The following is a 12,104-nucleotide window of genomic DNA, read 5'->3' on the forward strand; positions in this document are numbered from 1 at the left end:
AAAAGACCCTGATGCTGGGAAAGATTGAAGGCAGGAGGAGAAGGGGATGACAGAGGACAAGATGGTTGAATGGCATCACTGACTTGATGGACATGAATTTGAGCAAGCTCCGGGAGATGGTGAAGGACAGGGAAGCCTGGTGTGCTGCAGTCCATGGGGTTGCAAAGAGCCAGATAACGACTGAGCGACTGAACAACACAATCTATGGGATACCTGGGGACAAAAATAACCAGGAAGGGAATGAAAAGCACTGACATTGCTTAGACTAAAGAATTGGGAAAATGGGTTAACTGTAAGCAGGGATGCTTAAGTTACACTGAGGACAACAGATGACTGCCAATGAAGGGATCTCAAAGTCAGGTCTAACTGGGACAAACGGTACACACACACCCTGAGTGCTCACAAAGAGGGATATTACATTCAACTGGCTCCTGCATTTGCCACACACATTTAAAAAATTCTTACCAGTATTGGAAGTAAGTTTATAAATATTTCAGAACTGAAGTTTTCTTTCTGTTTTTGGCAAAGGATGAGATAAATTGGTGTTCATGCACGACCATGACTTCAAGGAAATGGGCATAAGGAGATGAATTGAGTAGAGATGAAAGCTAGGAGGTATAGACTGGCTTGACAAGATTGACAAGAAACGGTTTTCTGAATCCCAAGTTAAGAATAAAAGCCCTGAAGTGATAAATTAATTTGTCATTTTTTTCCAGATTATCAATTTTCTCTAGGTGAGCCTCCTCCACAAATATATGCTTTAAACAAACACAACCCACCACTGTAGAGGGGATATATACAAGGTCTAGAAGTGAAAATGGTGGGTCAAAGTGATTCACAGTTCACAGCAGATACTATTAAGAGTTTTCACAGCTCTTTAAATCTTTCAGCCCAAGGACTCAAAAACATTGCTTGAATGAACTGGAAAATGGAAGGAAGTTGGGCTTTAGTGATCACTGTGAATTAACTAGGTGAGGCTCTGTGGTTGGGCAGCACTCAGGTTTTTAGGAAGAAAAAAAAAATAGTAATGCTTGTATTCTTACTGAGGAATTCTTTATAATATATCCTATCACTAACAAAATTAAATTCTTTTACTTTGAGTTGTATCTGGTACTTTGATGTAAACTGATAATATACCATGTTTCTCTATAAATTATTTCCTTTAAATAGTTACTTTCCTAAAATGTATTTACCCACATCAGATTCTACTAATTTTATAATAAAAGAGAAACTTTTCTATCTTTAATTAAAATCATTATAGTATGAACCAAAAGAACATATCACAGATTATACATTTTAATATAATAAGTGAGTCCAGAAATATCTTCATAATCTTGATTATATTTACCTTTAGATAATACCAAATGTGACTTACTTTCAAACAAACATGATGTATTTTCTTTCTGTCTAAATCAAATATTCTATGAATCCAAAATAGGCTTCCAGGGAGTTACTTCAGTCTATAGAAAATTCTATTGATATTATCTCCTTATGCCAAGTGGGAAGAAATCTATTATAATAAGAAAATACAAATTGTACACACACAGTGCCAAAATTTAAGAAACTAGTACATAGTGAAAATAAAATGTAACCACTATGTATGCCATTTATTTAAACCAAAGTTACCTACACTGAATTTAAAATCATTTAAATAAAGTTTTAAATGAGAGCTTTGAATTGGCTGCTATATTAAAATGTACAGTTAAGTCTACTACATGTGCAGCTGTACTACTCATATGCAAATATGTTATAGTAGGAACAGAAGTTATTAACTATAGTGTAAAATTATGAGGACTACTTTCTTAAAGAAAGAATGTGTTAGAATCCATGACATCACAAAAATTTTAGAGATAAATGCTATGCTTTTAAGCCTCTTAAAACTGTTTCACCACCTAGGGCTTTTCAATCGACCTATATTTCAAAACCTTTGTGTCCAAAACAGACACATGGATCAATGGAACAGAATAGGGTGCCCAGAAATAAATCCATGCACTTACAGTCAGTTAATCTATAACAAAAGAGACAAGAATACACAGTGGAGAAAAGACAGTCTCTTCAACATGTGGTGATGGGAAAACTGGATAGCTACATGTAAAAGAATGAAATTAGAACATCTTCTTACTACCATATATAAAATAAACTCAAAATGGATAAAAGGCAAAAGTATAAGACCAGACACCACAGAACTCCTAAAAGAAAACAGGCAAAGCACTTTGACATAAATTCTAACTATATTTTTTTGTATCTGTCTCCTAAGGCAAAAGAAATAAAGGCAAAAGTAAATAAGTGGGACCTAATTAAACTTAAAAGCATTTTTCACAGTGAAGGAAACCACTGACAAAATGAGAAGGAAAAAAAAACAGCCTATGGAATGGCAGAAAATATTTGCAAAGGATATGACCAATAAGGACTAATATCCAACAAATATCAACAGCTCATTCAACTCAACAGCAAACAAAGAATCCAGTTAAAAAATGGGAAGAAGACCTGAACAAACATTTTCTCAAAGAACATGTACAGATGGCTGACAGGAACATGAAAAGATGTGCAACATTGCTAATCATCAGAGAAATGCAAAACAAAACCATAATGAGGTATCACCTCACACCTGTCAGAATGGCTATCATCAAAAAGACCAGAAATAACAAATGTTGGTAAGGATGTGGACACAAGGGAATACTTGTGCACTGCTGATGGGAATGTAAGTTGGTGCAGTCACTATGAAAAACAGGATGGAGGTTCCTTAGAAAACTGAAAACTACCATATGATCCAGCAATTCCACTCCTGAGTATATATCCAAAGAAAATGAAAACACTAATTGAAAAGATACATGCACCCCAATGTTCATAGCAATATTATTTACAATTGCCAACATATGGAAGTAACCTAAGTGTTCATCAACTGATGAATGGATAAAGAAGATGTGAAGTTCTGTCATTTGCAACAATGGTGGATGGACATAGAGAATGCTAGTGATTAGTGAAGTAAGTCATAAAGAGAAAGACAAATGGTGTGTGTTATCACTCTTAGTGGGATCTAAACACAAAGCAAATTAATGAATATAACAAAGCAGAATCAGACTCACAGATGCAGAGAAAAAACTAGTGGTTGCCAGTGTTAAGAAGCAAGTAGTGAGAAGCAAGATAGATGTGAGGGAATAAGGGATATACACTATTATGTACAAAAGAGGCAAGCAAAAGGATATGTCATACAGCACAGGGGAAGAGAGCCATAGTTTGTGATAACTTTAAATGAAGCATAATCTATAAAATACTGATCACTAGGTTGTACACCTACAACTAATAATATTGTAAATCAACTATACTTCAATAAAGATAATGAAAAAAACTAAAAAAGAAAGGAAGTAGTGAGAAGCAAGATAGATGTGAGGGAATAAGGGATATACACTATTATGTACAAAAGAGGCAAGCAAAAGGATATGTCATACAGCACAGGGGAAGAGAGCCATAGTTTGTGATAACTTTAAATGAAGCATAATCTATAAAATACTGATCACTAGGTTGTACACCTACAACTAATAATATTGTAAATCAACTATACTTCAATAAAGATAATGAAAAAAACTAAAAAAGAAAAAAACAGTGTGTCCATTAGGAGAAGCAAAAAGTAGGTAAGTTCCCCAAATTAGCTTAAATAAAAACACTGGTTTTCTGCGTATGCCTGTAAAACAGTGTAACAGAACATGCCTATAGTGTACTCTGACACGTCTTCACATGAATAACGTGAATTGTGTCCAGCTTTGGTCTATATTGCCTTGGGCTACCTTCCTGATCACACAATGACTGATGCTTCTTTTTAAAAGGGTAAATATAAAAGAAAGTGTAGGTTAGACATATGCACACATAAAGAAATATCCTAAAGTGGTAGCTTAACTTTTGTTCTATGCATATTACTCATTTCTATCATCATGAAGAGACATAAACTTGATAGTATGATGAGAAAACAAATAACTGTAATTTACGGATGTGCATTATTATTCCAAAATGCCTCTTGGGAACAACTAAATGAAAGTGTAATTTTTATTTCAATTATATATTTTATAAGAAAAAAATAGACTGCTTACTGTAGGACTGAAATGTAGGTATGATGATACTATTTTATTTTACAGGAATTTTTAAAATAAACAACCAAATGATATGGCTTATTATGATGATGTCAAATATATGGAGTGATGAATTTAGAATAATTAATCATTTTTATTGGAACACAATAGCTATACCAGAATGGCTGAAATGAATGAAACTAGAGATTAGTTCTTTCCAGACTGCCCACTAGTAATATATTGAATCTAGTGATATTTAAGTGCTAGTTTACAAGTGAACAAGGATGACTTGCTTGAAATTAAGTGGGAAGGTGGGATCAACAACAATTAAGCTTTATAACATAGCATACTGAAATCAATCTAACACAGACATTAATTGGGAATAGATGACAGCAGTAGACCCAAATATCCACAGTACCTTGAACAGCAGTGGATAGACTGTAATTGAAATGGGTTCTTTAATTATGCATGGAAGCATGTCTCCTCCAACACATTACTGCTCCAGAATAAAAACAACCCCCCCAGAGACAGAAAAGGGTGGTAGAGGAGTAGCTGGATGTGGAGTACATCTCTCTTCATGGATATTTCAGGAATATACCTTCAGACACAGAAGTGCACGCAGAACACCAGCTGAGAGTGGACAGGAGTGTACCCAACAAGCAGAAAAGAATATATAGACCCACGCAAAACTCGAGATCAAGCCCTGAGCCTTTGGCATGGGAGCACTGACTCTATGACCTGAGACTACCAGAGAACTAACCCTAGGGAGTATCAAATAGTGAGAACTCACACAAAGGAAACCACTTGAATATAAGACCGGGCATCACCCAACCACCAGTAGCACCCTGTGCAGGATGCCTCATCTAAACAACAAACAAAACAAAAATACAAACCCAATCATCAGCAGACAGGATTACCACCTCACTCAGCCTTGCCCATCAGAGGAAAAACAAACAAACAACAATTCAGCACAAATCTCACCTTATATGAAGCTTACACAAACAACTGGACCAACCTTAGGAGGGCAGAAACCAAAAAGAAGAAAGTATTCAACCTTGAAGCCTGGGAAAAGGAGACCTCAAACACAATAAGTTTAAAAAAAATAATGAAAAGGCAGAGAAATACTACACGAATGAAGGAACAAACTAGAAACACAGAAGTCCAAATAAATGAAGAGGAAATAGGAAAAGTACCTGAAAAAGAATTCAGAATGATAGTAAAGATGATCAAAAACTTTGAAAACAAAATGGAAAAAATGCAAGAATCAATTAACAAAGACCTAGAAGAATCAAAGAATATACATACAGAAACAAACAGCACAATTACTGAAATTAAAAATACTCTGTTGCTGCTGCTGCTGCTGCTAAGTTGCTTCAGTCATATCCGACTCTGTGTGACCCCATAGACGGCAGCCCACCAGGCTGCCCCGTCCCTAGGATGCTCCAGGCAAGAACACTGGAGTGGGTTGCCATTTCCTTCTCCAATGAATGAAAGTGAAAAGTGAAAGTGAAGTCCCTCAATCGTGTCCAACTGTTAGAGACCCCATGGACTGCAGCCCACCAGGCTCCTCTGTCCATGGGATTTTCCAGGCAAGAATACTGGAGTGGGGTGCCATTGCCCTCTACTAAAAAATACTCTAGAAGGAATCAATAGCAGAATATCTGAAGCAGAAGAACAAATCAGTGAGCTGGGAGATAAAATGGTGGAAATAACTTCTGAGGAGTAGAATAAAGTAAAAAGAATGAAAAGAACTGAGGATAGTCTCAGAGACCTCTGGGACCATAGCAAATGCATCAACATTCGAAATATAGGGGTCCCAGAAGAAGAAGAAAAAAAGAAAGGGTATGAGAAAATTTTTGAAGAGATTATAGTTGAAAATTTCTGCAACATGGAAAAGGAAATAGTCAATCAAGTGCAAGAGGCACAAAGAGTCCCACCTCCTTGGGGTAAACCCAAGGAGAAACACACCAAGACACATACTAATCAAACTAACAAAGACGAAACACAAAGAAAGAATATTAAAAGCAGAAAGTGAGAAGCAATAAGTAACATACAAGGGAAAGCCCATACGCTTAACAGCTGATCTTTCAGCAGAAACTCTGCAGGCCAGAAGGGAATGGCAGGGTATTTTTAATGCACTGAAAGGGAAAAATCTACAACCAAGATTACTATACCCAGCAAGCATCTCATTCAGAACTGATGGAGAAATAAAAAGCTTTTCAGACAAGCAAAAGTTGAGAGAATTCAGTACCACCAAACCAGCTTTACAACAAATGTTAAATGGACTTATATAGTCAAGAAATACAAGAGAAGAAAAAAGATTTACAAAATCAATCCCAAACAATTAAGAAAATGCAATAGGAACATTATACACACACACACACATATGTAATTACTTTAAATGTAAATGGGTTAAATGCTCCAACTAAAAGACAAAGGTTGGCGGAATGGATACAAAAACAAGACCCATATATATGCTGTCTACAAGAAACCCACTTCAGACCTAAAGATGCATATAGACTGAAAGTGAGAGGATGGAAAAATATATTCCATGCAAATGGGAAGCAAAAGAAAGCTGGAGTAGCAATCCTCATATCAGACAAAACAGACCTTAAAATAAAGAAGATTACAAGAGATAAGGAAGGATACTACATAATGATCAAGGGATCAATCCAAGAGGAAGCCATAACAATTGCAAATATTTATGCACCCAACATAGGAGTGCCACAATACATAAGACAAACACTAACAGGCATAAAAAGAGAAATTGACGGTAACACAATAATAGTAGTAGACATTAACACCCCTCTCACACCAATGGACAGATAATCAAAACAGAAAATTAATAAGGAAACACAAGTTTTATATGATACATTAGATGAGATGGATCTCATTGATATCTCCAGGGCATTCCATCCAAATGCAGAAGAATACACCTGTTCTCAAGGGCACATGGAACATTCTCCAGGATAGACCACACCTTGGGTCACAAATCAAACCTCAGCAAATTTAAGAAAACTGAAATCATATCAAGCATCTTCTCCAACCACAACACTATGAGACTAGATATCAATTACAAGAAAAAAAAATGCAAGAAACACAAACACATAGAGATTAAACAATCCATTTCTAAGTAACCAACAGGTTACTGAAGAAATCAAAAGGGAAATAAAAATTTTTCTAGAAACAAATGACAATGAAAACATGACAATTCAAAACCTATGGGATGCAGCAAAAGCAGTTCTAAGAGGGAAGTTTATAGCAACACAATCCTACATCAAGAAACAAGAAAAACCATCAAATAGACAACCTAACTTTACACCTAAAACAATTGGAAAAAGAAAAAAAAAAACCCTCAAAATTAGTAGAAGGAAAGAAATCATAAAGAACTGAGAAGAAATAAATGAAAAAGAAAGAAACAACAGTAAAGATTAATAAGACTAAAAGCTGGTTCTTTGAGAAGGTAAACAAAATTGACAACCCTCTAGCCAGACTCATCAAGAAAAAGAGAGAGAAGAATCAAATCAACAAAATTAGAAATGAAAAAGGAGAGGTTACAACAGACAATGCAGAAATACAAAGAATTATAAGAGACTTATGAATAACTATATGGCAATAAAATGGATAACCTGGAAGAAATGGACAGATTCTTTGAAAAATTCAATCTTCTAAGACTGAATCAGGAAGAAGTAGAAATTATGAACAACCCAATTACAAGCACTGAAATTGAAGCTGTGATCAAAAATCTTCCAAAAAACAAAAACCAGGGACCAGATGGCTTCACAGGAGAATTCTATCAAACATTTAGAGAAGAGCTAATGCCTGTCCTCTAAAACTCTTTCAAAAAATTGCAGAGGAAGGAACACTTCCAAACTCATTTTACAAGGCCACCATCACCCTGATACCAAAACCAGAGAAAGACAACACCAAAAAAAGAAAACTACAGGCCAATATCACTGATGAACATAGATGCAAAAATCCTCAATAAAATTTCAGCAATCAGAATTCAGCAACACATCATAAAGCTCATACACCATGATCAAGTTGGGTTTATTCCAGGGATGCAATGATTCTTCAATATATGCAAATCAATCAATGTGATACACCATATTAACAAAGTAAAATATAAAAACCATATGATAATCTCAATAGACAAAGAAAAAGCCTTTGACAAAATTCAACACCCATTTATGATTAAAACTCTTCAAAAAATGGGCACAGAAGGAACCTACCTCAACATAGTAAAGGCCATATATGATAAGCCTAAAGCAAACATTATTCTCAATGGTGAAAAACTGAAAGCATTTCCCCTAAGATCAGGAACAAGACAAGGGTGTCCACTCTCCCCACTATTATTCAATATAGTTCTGGAAGTTCTAGTACAGCAATAAGAGTAGAAAAATATAAAAGGAATCCAGATCAGAAAAGAAGAAGTAAAGGTCTCACTGTTTGCAGATGACATGATACTGTACATAGAAAACCCTAAAGATAGTATCTGAAAATACTAGAGCTAATCAGTGAATTTAACAAAGTTGCAGGATAGAAAATCAATACACAGAAATCACTTACATTTCTATATATTAACAATGAAAATTCAGAGAGAGAAATGAAGGAATCAAACCCATTCACCATTGCAACAAAAAGGATTAAATATCTAGGAATAAACTTACCTAAGGAGACAAAAGAACTGTACACAGAAAAATTATAAGACACTGATAAAAGAAATCAAAGATGACATAAACAGATAGAGAGATATTCCATGTTCCTGGGTAGGAAGAAATAATATTGTGAAGATGACTATACTACCAAATGCAATCTACAGATTCAATGTGATCACTATCAGATTACCAATGGCATTTTTCACAGAACTAGAACAAAACATTTCACAGTTCATATGGAAACACAAAAGACCCCGAATAGCCAAAGCAATCTTGAGAAAGAAGAATGGAACTGGAGGAATCAACCTTCCTGACTTCAAATTATAGTACAAAGCTACAGTCATCAAGACAGTATGGTACTGACACAAAAACAGAAATATAGACCAATGGAACAAGATAGAAAGCCCAGAAATAAAACCATGCACCTATGGGTACCTTATTTTTGACAGAGAAGGCAAGAATATACAATGAGGCAAAGACAACCACTTCAATAAATGGTGCTGGGAAAACAGGACAGCTACATGTAAAAGAATGAAATTAGAACACTTTCTAACACAATACACAAAGATAAACTCAAAATGGATTAAAGACCTAAATGTAAGACCAGAAACTATAAAACTCTTAGAGGAAAACATAGGCAGAACACTTGATGACACAAAGCAAAGCAAGATCCTCTATAATCACCTCTTAGAGTAACATAATTAAAAACAAAAGTAAACAAGTAGGGCCTGATTTAACTTAAAAGCTTTTGCCCAGCAAAGGACACTATAAGCAAGGTGAAAAGACAACCCTCAGAATGGGAGAAAAGAATAGCAAATGAAACAACTGACAAAGGATTAATTTCCAAAATATACAAGCAACTCATATAATTCAATGCCAGGGAAACAAACAACCCAATCAAATAGTGGGGAAAAGACCTAAACAGACATTTCTCCAAAGAAGACAAACAGATGGCTAACAAACATATGAAAAGATGCTCAACATTGCTCATTTTGAGAGAAATGCAAATCAAAACTACAATGAGATATCATCTCACACTGGTCAGAATGGCCATCATCAAAAAGTCTATAAAGAATAAATGCTTTGCATATAGGGTCTGGGGGAGAACGTGAGGGTGGGATGTTTTGAAAGAACAGCATGTATATTATCTATGGTGAAACGGACCACCAGCCCAGGTGGGATACATGAGTCAGGTGCTCGGGCCTGGTGCACTGGGAGGACCCTGAGGAGTTGGGTGGGGAGGGAGGTGGGAGGGGGGATCGGGATGGGGAATACATGTAACTATATGGCTGATTCATGTCAATGTATGACAAAACCCACTGAAATGTTGTGAAGTGATTGGCCTCCAACTAATAAAATAATATTAAAAAAAAAAAAAAAAAAAAAAGAATAAATGCTGTAGAGGGTGTGAAGAAAAGGGAACACTCTTGCACTGTTGGTGGGAGTGTAAATTGATACAGCCACTATAGAAGATGTTATGGAGAGTCCTTAAAAAACTAGGAATAAAACCACCATATGACCCAGCAATCCCACTCCTTGGCATATACCCTGAGGAAACCAAAATTGAAAAAGACACATGTATCCCATTGTTCATTGCAGTACTATTTACAATAGCTAGAACATGGAAGCAACCTAGATGTCCACTGACAGATGAATGGATAAAGAAGTGGTGGTACATATACACAATGGAATATTACTCAGTCATAAAAAGGAACACATTGGAGTTAGTTCTGATGAGATGGATGAACCTAGAACCTGATGAAATGATGAACTTAGAACCTAGCGAAGTGAGTCAGAAAGAGAAAGATGAATATCATATTCTAATGCACATATATGTAATCTAGAAAAATGGTACTGAATAATTTATTTACAGGACAGAAATGGAGAAACAGACATAGAGAATAGATTTATGGACATGGGGAGCAGGGAGGAGAGGGTGAGATGTATGGAAAGAGTAACATGGAAACTTATATCACCATATGTAAAATAGATAGCCAACGGGGAATTTGCTGTATAGCTCAGGAAACTCAAACAGGGGCCCTGTATCAACCTAGATAGGTGGGATGGGGAGGGAGACAGGAGGGAAGCCCACAAGGGAGGGTATATATGTATACCTATGGCTGATACATGTTGAGGTTTGACAGAAAACAACGAAACTCTGTAAAGCAATTATCCTTCAATAAAAAAATAAATGAAAAAAAAACAAACAAACCCCCAAGGCAAGATGAAATGACTCTTTCTTGATGAAAGACTGTGGGAAGATTTAGGCGAAAAGGAATAATCATAAATGTAGATAGACTTTGGGAAGATTTAGGCAATAAGGAACAGTCATAAATGTAGAGTTTTGCTTTCCAGAATATTCCCCTCTTCTCTCTTCCCCACCTCTACTCCACTGTCACAGTTAACTTCATGAAATATTTTTGGAACTCACTTAATTGGAAAAAAAAAGAAGAAATGGAGATTCAAACTGAGAGAAGGCATAATAGAATCATGGACTCAGGTAACTTATAGTGAAACAAAGTGATCAATGAATCTACTTAGCTTTCAAAAGCAGAATTATCACATTTGGCAACTTTAAAAGATGGCAAGTCTATTTTGGCTTGGGGGATTGCAGCTCACTGCTTCATTATGCTCAAAATACTAATGACTATGAGGACCTTATTTCATAAAGTGTGCTGAAACACGGCTGTTTGTAAATTTGATCATTTGGTCCTACTGTAGTTTACTAGACCAAAAACTGAACAAATTTCCCCCTCAAAAGGTATGTAAAAGAAAGAAATATATAAAAAGGTGCATATTTTCCTCCTTCAGCTCCTTTTACCACTTCTTAGCATGTCAGGCAAATCTCTCAAGATCATGCCCCAACCTGTTGGCCCATTACCAAGGTGGTGGTGTTCTTGCCGTCTACCAAGTCACACAAATTTTACTCTTCAGTCCTGAACATGACCTTGCCTTTGTTCCTTTTTTATTCCTTCTGTTAGATTAGATGTTCCCTATGTTCTACCCTCTTTAAACCTTTCTCACCTTTTGAGGTTTTGTTATAATGGTATCTTGCTGAAAAACTCCCGAATTTCCCCTTTGTTGGCAGCTAGACATATATGCATACTTCTTTTATAGCTTGCACTTTATCCTGCCTGAAATAGTTGCCTATATCTTTGTCCAAGCCCTTTCCCCCAGTTCTGTAAACTCTTTGAAGTAAAGAGCTATACCTTAGTCTCTCTTAATTCTTTTTTTAATAAAGGTTGTATACTCAAGTCAAAAACAAAATGCACAAAAGGAATAAAAGACTTTCCACATCACTTAAAAGCCCATCCCTAACAATCTATTATTATTCACAGAAGTCTATAATGGTGTGTGTGTGTGTGAGAGAGAGAGAGAGAGA

At 35.8% G+C, this 12,104-nt stretch overlaps 1 protein-coding gene across 2 annotated transcripts in view; it reads right to left on the minus strand.

The window, feature by feature from the left end:
* DMD (dystrophin) overlaps window positions 1–12,104 on the minus strand; it is a 2,163,935-nt gene that overhangs the window by 969,547 nt on the left and 1,182,284 nt on the right. The window lies entirely within an intron of this gene.

This window comes from Muntiacus reevesi, chromosome X (assembly GCF_963930625.1).
Source record: "Muntiacus reevesi chromosome X, mMunRee1.1, whole genome shotgun sequence".
In the NCBI taxonomy this organism is placed as follows: domain Eukaryota; kingdom Metazoa; phylum Chordata; class Mammalia; order Artiodactyla; family Cervidae; genus Muntiacus; species Muntiacus reevesi.